We start from the raw sequence: 8,593 nt of genomic DNA, 5'->3' as shown, positions 1-8,593 counted from the left end.
TAAGAATGAATTAAGAGTTTCCACCATAGGCCTATTTCATTAATATTTTATGGAGAAATTTCTAACTCAGTAATGATCAATACTATATTCAACTTTGGTCACGTAATTAATTTTCATGAGCAAGCCATAATGACATAAATTTTAAGATAATTTTGACAATAAGAATGAATTAAGAGTTTCCACCATAGGCCTATTTCATTAATATTTTATGGAGAAATTTCTAACTCAGTAACGATCAATACTGTATTCAACTTTAGTCACGTAATTAATTTTCATGAGCAAGCCATAATGACATCTTAACTGCCATTTCATAAGACTTGCCTTGTAATTAGATATTTGTCAGTCATATTGCGTTTCTAATTGTCCTATAGATTTACCAAACACTGACTTCGAGAAAATTAAATACTTATGCTTGACACCTTGGACCGCCCTGAACGTTAGAAGAATTTATTTTTCAAAATATAAGCAGACTCTGCAATCTTAATAGGGTATGGGTGGCTAAAGCTATACCAGGGGTGGTGCGTACTCGCAGACCTGGTGTTAGTGTTGTCCTGGTCACGTGTGGGCAGTTGTAGTCCAAAAAACTAACGCTTTACTACGACTTTATTCTTAATATAATCCATTTTCGATCGGCGTCTAATAGATTTGATTATCATATTATATTGAGACAGTTTAGAAATAGGTATTTTTGAATTAAACTTCTGAATCATTATTCTCAGGTAATATTATTAGGATTTAATAATACGTTAGATTAAAACGAGTGAGGCAGAACTACTGTTCTAAATCGTTAAATTACCATGGTAATTTACCAGGGTTACTGTAATTTACAATTTTGTCGGAGAAGTTACGAAAATGGTAATAACCTTGGTCATTACCGTGGTAATTTACTATCTTATTCTAATTTCTTTAGCTTAGGAAATGGTCTAAAAGCTCCACGTTTTAAATCGTGTTACAATGAAATTTTTTGCTCTACACGCGCATGCTTACTTATTTATTCTCATTACCTTGATGGGTAATTTAGGTGGTAAATTACGGCGTAATTTATGATTTTCCAAACTAACTGTAGTTTTTGAACCGTAGGCAGAACCAGGGAGGAGAGACTTGAGAGGGAGTAATAATGTGAATAGGCGGATTGGCTCGCTTCGTGACTAAACTCGTCTCTCTCTGGCACTGGCTCAGTCACTCGCAGCGCTGTCGGCGCGCATGCTTCAAATTTAAAAACCGGCTTTGAACTGGAAGTGGGCGCTGGTAGTAACCGACGCTACTCGCGCGTGCGCGTTAGCTAGAATCGAGGGAGAGAGTGGTAAAAATTCCTACCCTCCCTTTTCTCCCCTTGCATTTATATTACTGCTTCTTTAACATTAGACTAACACTCCTTAAATCTCTCCTCCCTGGCAGAACTATCAAGTATATGTACTTTGCATTGAAAAAGATAACAGCTGAAAATATTTTTTTTCATAGTTCTTAGTTGTAATTTATTTCGAAAGTTAGTGGAAGAACCGAAGTCAGCATTAAATTGCAAAGAGACATATACCGCATTTCATTTCGAAGCAATGTTCTAAGGAACTACAATAAAACGAAGTATAATAATCGTATTTCTCTGGAGAGCAATTTGTTTCATCAAAATAAGCTTTGCAGCATTGTCATGGAAACAACAAACAAACACAATGAATTTATTTCTGCAAAACAATTCATATTTTGGAATTAATGTACTCAAAGACATCGCGTAAGGTTCTGATTAACTAAAGGTGGTTTTTCAAACTTTCGCCTAGGATTCTCGTTAAGACTTCTTTCGAATTTTAAGAAAAGTACTTATTTGTCTTTTTCGAGTATATTTTAATACGGAAAACTAGTCCTTGTTAAAGAAGTGTTTCACATCAATTAACTTGAAGAATACCATTTTCGTAGACGTGTTTAGTTTATTCATTAGGGTACAAAAAGTATCGAAAATCTTGAAATTGAAATACGGATATAACAAGCCATGTCTTTCAATTCAAGTAATCCTAGAGTTCCATGTACAGGATTTTCACAATTCAAGTAAGCTTTACAAAACAATTATATTTCGGTATAAACTTAAAGGGTAAGTTCAGGTAATATAACATTATACCTTAAAGGAAGGGTGAAGTGGAAAATAAAGTGATTTTTTATCGATTCTTCTACTAATTATAAGACCATTCTGCTTAGCGAAACATCCAGGCAATATCTCCGAATGATTTTAAAATTCAAATTAGGTTCAAATTTTATGGGTAATTTTAAATAAGGACTTCTGACTACGCCCTGCCTTCTTGTTAACAAAATTCTCGTGAAACGCTCCATGCCGAATGAAATTCAGCGCGAGATTTGGTAAAAGTTGCTCTTGATGTGATATTCGTGGCGCGAGATGTAGAGCGTGCAACGAAAATTTGGTTAACAGGAAGGCAGGGCGTCACGAGTTGGAAGGAGGTCCTTATTTCAAATTATCCATAAAATCTGAACCTAATTTGAATTTTAAGATCATTTGGAGATATTTCCTGGATGTTTCGCTATGTAGAATGGTCTTATTAGCAGTGGCGTCGCTAGGCCTTTTTTTCGAAACTTAGCCCCACCAAAATAATCCGTAAACCCTACCAAAAAATTGCTCTTAGCAACCTAAAATTCTGTAGCAATATATAAAAAAGTTTCAATATCAAACAGTAAAATTTTGATGAAAAAAACAGATGGAGACAAGTAATTGTTTCATGTTCTTTCGAAGGGAGTCCCAATAGTGTGGACTAAAAGCTAACCAAAACTAAAAATAAACCTAAAACGAGTGAAAATCCTTCATAGTCTTTATCAATAAAAGGTTGTACATCTTTAAAATACGAATAATTTCACGTTGACACAAATTTACGGATAGTTTTAAAGGTCTACACATTTTCCAAAGAACCCATTATGCAATTTTTAGCCACATCGTATCATACGATAGGCTCTTAGTTTGACCCGAGCCGTAGTAGTAGTGGCCGGGGTTGTCGCTTTCGTTATCGTCAGATTTTAGCTTAAATGGAACTCGATAGGGTATGTTATCGATTGGGCGTGTTATCAAAACAGCATTGTCCAAAACGGCTTTTTCATAAACGCGTTTGCCATTATAGCCATTTCTCGTTTTAGCGCATTTTGATTCCAGCGTTTATAACTTGAGCGTACGAAAGTACGCCTTTTCCAAAATATTGTTGTTTATCTTCATTAACTTCCCAAAATAATATGCCTTTTCCAAAAAATTATATTTTATATTTACTTCCGATATAACATTACTCCTTTTTGCATAATATTGTTCTTTGTTCTATATACTTAATATAATAGAGATTTCCCTCCTATCAATCACAGTTTGGGCGGAAACAGCAACCGCTGTTTTGGGAAATAGCGCTGTATTGAGAAACGCGGAAACAGCAATCGCGGTTTTGCTTCCACGCGGTTTTGCAAACCGCTGTTTTAGGAACCGCTTTATTCCAAAACGCTCTTTTGAAAACCGCTCAACTACCCGTGAACCCTCGATAGTACCTCAACCCCAATAGTGGTAGCTAAGCTCAGTTAGAGATTTCATTTTAATTAAAACATTTTCGCACCGCACCCGGGAATTGAACCCGGCTGGCTGGCGCAGCAGTAAGACACGCTACCACTGTGCGGTCGGACACTTCTGATTTTTTGTTTAGGGTCTTTGAATTTTTTTCTTTTTATTTATGTGCTAATTAAATAGATAACGATGTGGCTACTATTAAGTCCCAGCCCTTGGGCTATCATGTTTATATTAAGTTCTTATAATAACTTTAAAATAGTTTTGCCCTGATTTAGCCCCCCCCCCCAAATTTCAAACCCTAGCGACGCTACTGCTTATTAGTAGAAGAATCGATTAAAAATCAATTGATTTTCCTCCTCACCCTCCCTTTAAAACAATCGCCTTTTTCGAAATATAAAATGACAAATATTAAATAAAAATAAATGATCTCTTATTACAAAATAATTAGTATTTAATTAATTTTGAAAACGAGGACCACTGCGCCATCCGCCATTGGTTCAGTGGCGTCTGCTAAATCAAACCACTTATCCCTAAGGGATTGGTTGAATACTCACGGGCGGAGAGAGGTAAGAGGTTGATTTAGCAGACGCCACTAAAGCTATGGCCGCCTTGTTTTTAAGACTCATTAAATGATAAACCATACCTTACCTAACCAAACCTAACCTTACCTTACCTTACCTAACCTAACCTAATCCAAAAATAAAATTGATATTCTTATTAAACTTCTTGATATTGCAGCAAATAATATGTATGTTCACCAATAACATTCCTCAATAAATTTCAGTAAAAAAATTTAATTTTAGGAAATTGTATAACCCTAACCTAACCTTAACTAACATAACCTAACCTTACCTTTAAGAGGTCTCCCTCCCAAGTACTGACGGCGCTCGATGCTGCTTAACTTCTTCGATCATCCAAATCGCTTCTTCCGTTGCGCTACTGAAGCTCGGCAACTGAAGGAAAACGCTATGATTTTATATGTGTAAACCCATCCCATTCAGTCGAAAGCTCCTCCGTATAAATATTCCCATTCAGCAGAAAATCGCTCTTTGGGCTATAATTTGTTTTTAATTTGGCTACAATTGTAGAAATCTGAATTCGGTCCAACGGGATTCTATCCAATAGGAGTATACCCAAAATAGTCTCCTCCTATCGCCAAGTAATAGGCGACCTAGTGAAAACCTGTTACTTATTCATGTTTGTGATAAAATTCATGGTGTTAACAATAGAACATTGCTATATAACCACAAAACCACTGGCAATGAGAGTCAGCTTAAGGACGACCGTAAATTTTTTACAGTGAAGTTCATAAATAGTGGTTACCGTAGTTGAGAGAACATAAAATTAGAAAGATTTTTCAAATAATCTTGCTGTTACGCTTTCAGGTTTGCGAATGTTTCACAGGGATATTTCGGAGTTCTGGAAGTAAGAATAACTGCTATATTTCTAATATTTAAATTGCAATTGATGGGGCATAAAATGTCTAGCTTTTGATATAAAGTTAAAGGGCAGATAACATAACATTATACCTTAAAAGAACGGCATTTTTATGAATAAAAAAAGAAAAAAATTATCAAAAAAATAAACGATCTCTTACTAGAAAATAATTAGCATTTCATTAGCCTTAAAAACGAAGACTACTGTGCGCCATTGGTTAAGTTTAAAGGGAGTGTGAAGAGGAAAATCAAGTAATTTTTTATGGATTCTTCTAAGACCATTCTGTATAGTGAAACATTCAGGAATTACAGTCTTCGAATGATTTTAATATTCAAATTAGGCTCAGATTTTATGGATAATTTGAAATAAGGGCCTCCGACTAATCGCGTAAGGCCCTGCCTTCCTGTTAACAAAATTCTCGTGACATGCCAAATGAAATTTATCGCGAGATTTGTTAAAATTTGCTCGTGGCGCGATATGTAGAACGTGCAATGGAAGTATTGTTAACAGGAAAGCAGGGCGTAATGCGATTAGTCGGAGGTCCTTATTTCAAATTATTAATAAAATCTGAACTCTATTTGAATTTAAAAATCATTCGGAAATATTTCATGGATTTTTCACTATGCAGAATGGTCTTAAGAATCGATAAAAAAGTCTTTGATTTTCCTCTTCACCCTCCCTTTCTCCCTTTAACAGACGCCACTAAACCAATGGTCCTCGATTTTAAGACTAATTAAAGGCTAATTATTTTGTAATAAGAGAAAATGTTTTTGTTTAATATTTTTCCTTTTCAATTTAGAAAAAGTTCGTTCTTTTAAGGTATAATGAAATGATAACTGAACTTCTCCATTTAAAGACGAAATATCTTTTTCACACAGGCGTCCCTTTTTCATCAGTCATTTTTAGATATTTATAAATTTGTGGCAGCGGTTGTTCTACAGGCATCAAACGTAAAGTAAGTCTCCAAACGGAAATAATAAATTTTGTGGTCAAGTTTTCTTCCCTTTCTCAATTAAATTAATTAATGGGGTGCTATTGAAAACATTCTTTGAAAATTATCACAATGAAATCTTAATATATCGCAATTTCGTAAGACATGTTCCATAAGTGTGGTTACTGAGAGCTTTTCATGAAGTTACGTAAGTGAAACGTCCTAGTTTCTCGTAAAGCGACGCTTGGTGAGACACTGCCAAAGGCTTAGACTAAATAGGGAGATCGACCGCAAACCCGCGTGTAGTCTGCAATTCTCGCTTGTCGTTCTCGAACTAGCTCTAAAGTAAGTCTCTAGGATTACGAAGTATAGGTAGTATCATACTTATGGAACAGATCTTATAAACTTATGATATAGGCCATAGCGATGTCCAGTAGGACTAGATATTTAAGGTGAGTTATCTAAGGCCAGTGTAAAGGGTAAAAGTCAACTGGAAGTTACAAAATATTATTGATTTCGTGACAAAATTTCTCTTTCCTACCACCAACAAGCGCCAATGAATATCCAGCTTTTCATAGATTTTTACCTCTCGGAGTGACGACGACGTCACTGAGAGGTATTACACTGGACGTGTCTGTGTGTTTGTGTTTGTCTCTGTAACCGCGTGTCCGCGTTCGCAGTTGGCAAATCGGAGCATACATGTTCGGAGAAATCCATTTTTACCTCTCCGAGTGACGTATGTCACGGAGAGGTATTACACCGGCCGTGTCTGTCTGTCTGTGTGTCTGTGTGTCTGTCTGTCTGTCAGACCCCACGTGACCGCGTTCGCAGTTTACAAATCGGAGCAAACAAATACCCGATTTCCGGAACGCATTCGCGGTTCACGGAAATTTGGCCATTCATCTACCAACACCAGTCTTTACTAACTGGCTTCTGAGGACCACAATCTGCTAGTCTTTGTCCATCCCACATGGACACTAGCCTGTAGTTGCTGGCGCGTAAGCACCACCATCTTCCGTTCTTCGTCAATCCCACATTGACACCAGCTTCAAAGCACCACCATCTTCTGTTCTTCGTCAATCCCACATTGACACCAGCTTCTATGCACCACCATCTTCTGTTCTTCGTCAATCCCACATTGACACCAGCTTCTATGCACCACCATCATCAGGTCTCCGTCCATTCTGGCTTCTTCTCCATCGTTATCGTTTGGTTTTAAGATATACGCGGCGATCGGCTAGGGTTACGAGAAACGTCTTGCCTCCCAATGGCAGGGCTTCCACCATCGGTTCACGCGAGTGCGTTTTTATCTATTATTATAATGGAAACGAATCGTATATATACCCCAAAATTTGAAGAAAGCGGGCAAGAGGGGTACCCTTCACTTTAAACGTCAATATTAGCAAAGTTTCGAAAGATAATAGGAACAACTTTATTTTAAACGATTTAACTATTTTTAAAGTTATTTACTGGCGATTAAAATAATTAATATCATTCATATTTAATTAATTATTTAAGATAAACTTATTTCTATGTAATGACACAAGTGAGAGTTTATATAGAACGAGTAATGAAGATTGCATCCGAATCGAAACACTACACGCACATCAAAGTTAATATAAAGCGAGTAGGATGATAAGATCTCTTATAAAACGATAACATTTCCTTTTTGCAGAATATTAAATGGAAATATTTTAAATATTTTTCGGAATTACGATTCTTTAAAGTGTTAGTGACATAATTTTCGTCATCCTCAAACTTAAAATGCGAAAAAAATCCTTGAAAAATCTAGTTTATTATGATATGCTTACTTTTTTATTTGGTTTCGTAGCAATTTATTAAATTGCAATCAAAGTTTTGTGTTTGGAAAAGGCCTAGTTGAGATTTTCTTTCGTTTGATGACGTAGCAAGGAGACATTTTCACTCTAGATGTCGCTCACGTGACGCGCCTGTTAGTGTCGCCGCGCCGCGTTAAGCCTAATTTATTCAGATTCGCGCGCGCGCGCCGCATTAGTAGACTCGGGAGTCTCGCGCTTGGCTTTTCCGCGAGATGCCGTGAGTGACGTATCAAGGAGAAAAACCCGCCAAAAATCATCTCCGCAAATTTGCCTTTGTCCCCCAAATTTCAAGTTTTCAAAGTGTTTTTTCTGTGTTTTCCCTCATAATTAAATATTATTCAAGCATATTTTTGGAATCAGAAGAGTTTAAACTCTCAAAAAAGTAAGGTTTTCTTTAGATTTGAGATCATTTTTAAATCACGTCGCTATTCCTTTAAGTAGTTGTGTAGCTATAAAGCTCTGTTTCATCTTAATATTCCAAGAACATATTTTGATATTAACATTTCAAATTTGGTGTTTACTTTTTAATTCAGCTTTACTATATTTATATATATAGTGTAATCGCATTTCTTATATTCATTAGATAATATATGTGTTAATTCTTCATCTATCCACAAGTGCTGAAACGATTGGGTCTGTGAAATAAGATACCCTAGATTTAAACTGGAAATGACTTTGTTTCGCCTCCTCTTATAGGAGGTGTTAACGGTTCAGAGTGAGCCGAAAGTAAAATACACCCTTCAGTGATACATTTTAGGTCCTCATTAGAATAATTGAGGATACAAAGGAAATTGTTAAACGCTTAAGCCTTTGCTAAAGATATTGGCAATATTTCGCCAATTTGAACTATGTATT

Source organism: Phalangium opilio, unplaced genomic scaffold (assembly GCF_054372755.1).
Source record: "Phalangium opilio isolate 3A_F unplaced genomic scaffold, DU_Popi_V2 ptg000089l_1, whole genome shotgun sequence".
NCBI classification, from domain to species: Eukaryota; Metazoa; Arthropoda; class Arachnida; order Opiliones; family Phalangiidae; genus Phalangium; species Phalangium opilio.
The sequence above is the reverse complement of the archived record's forward strand: the minus strand, read 5'-3'. Positions refer to the sequence as shown.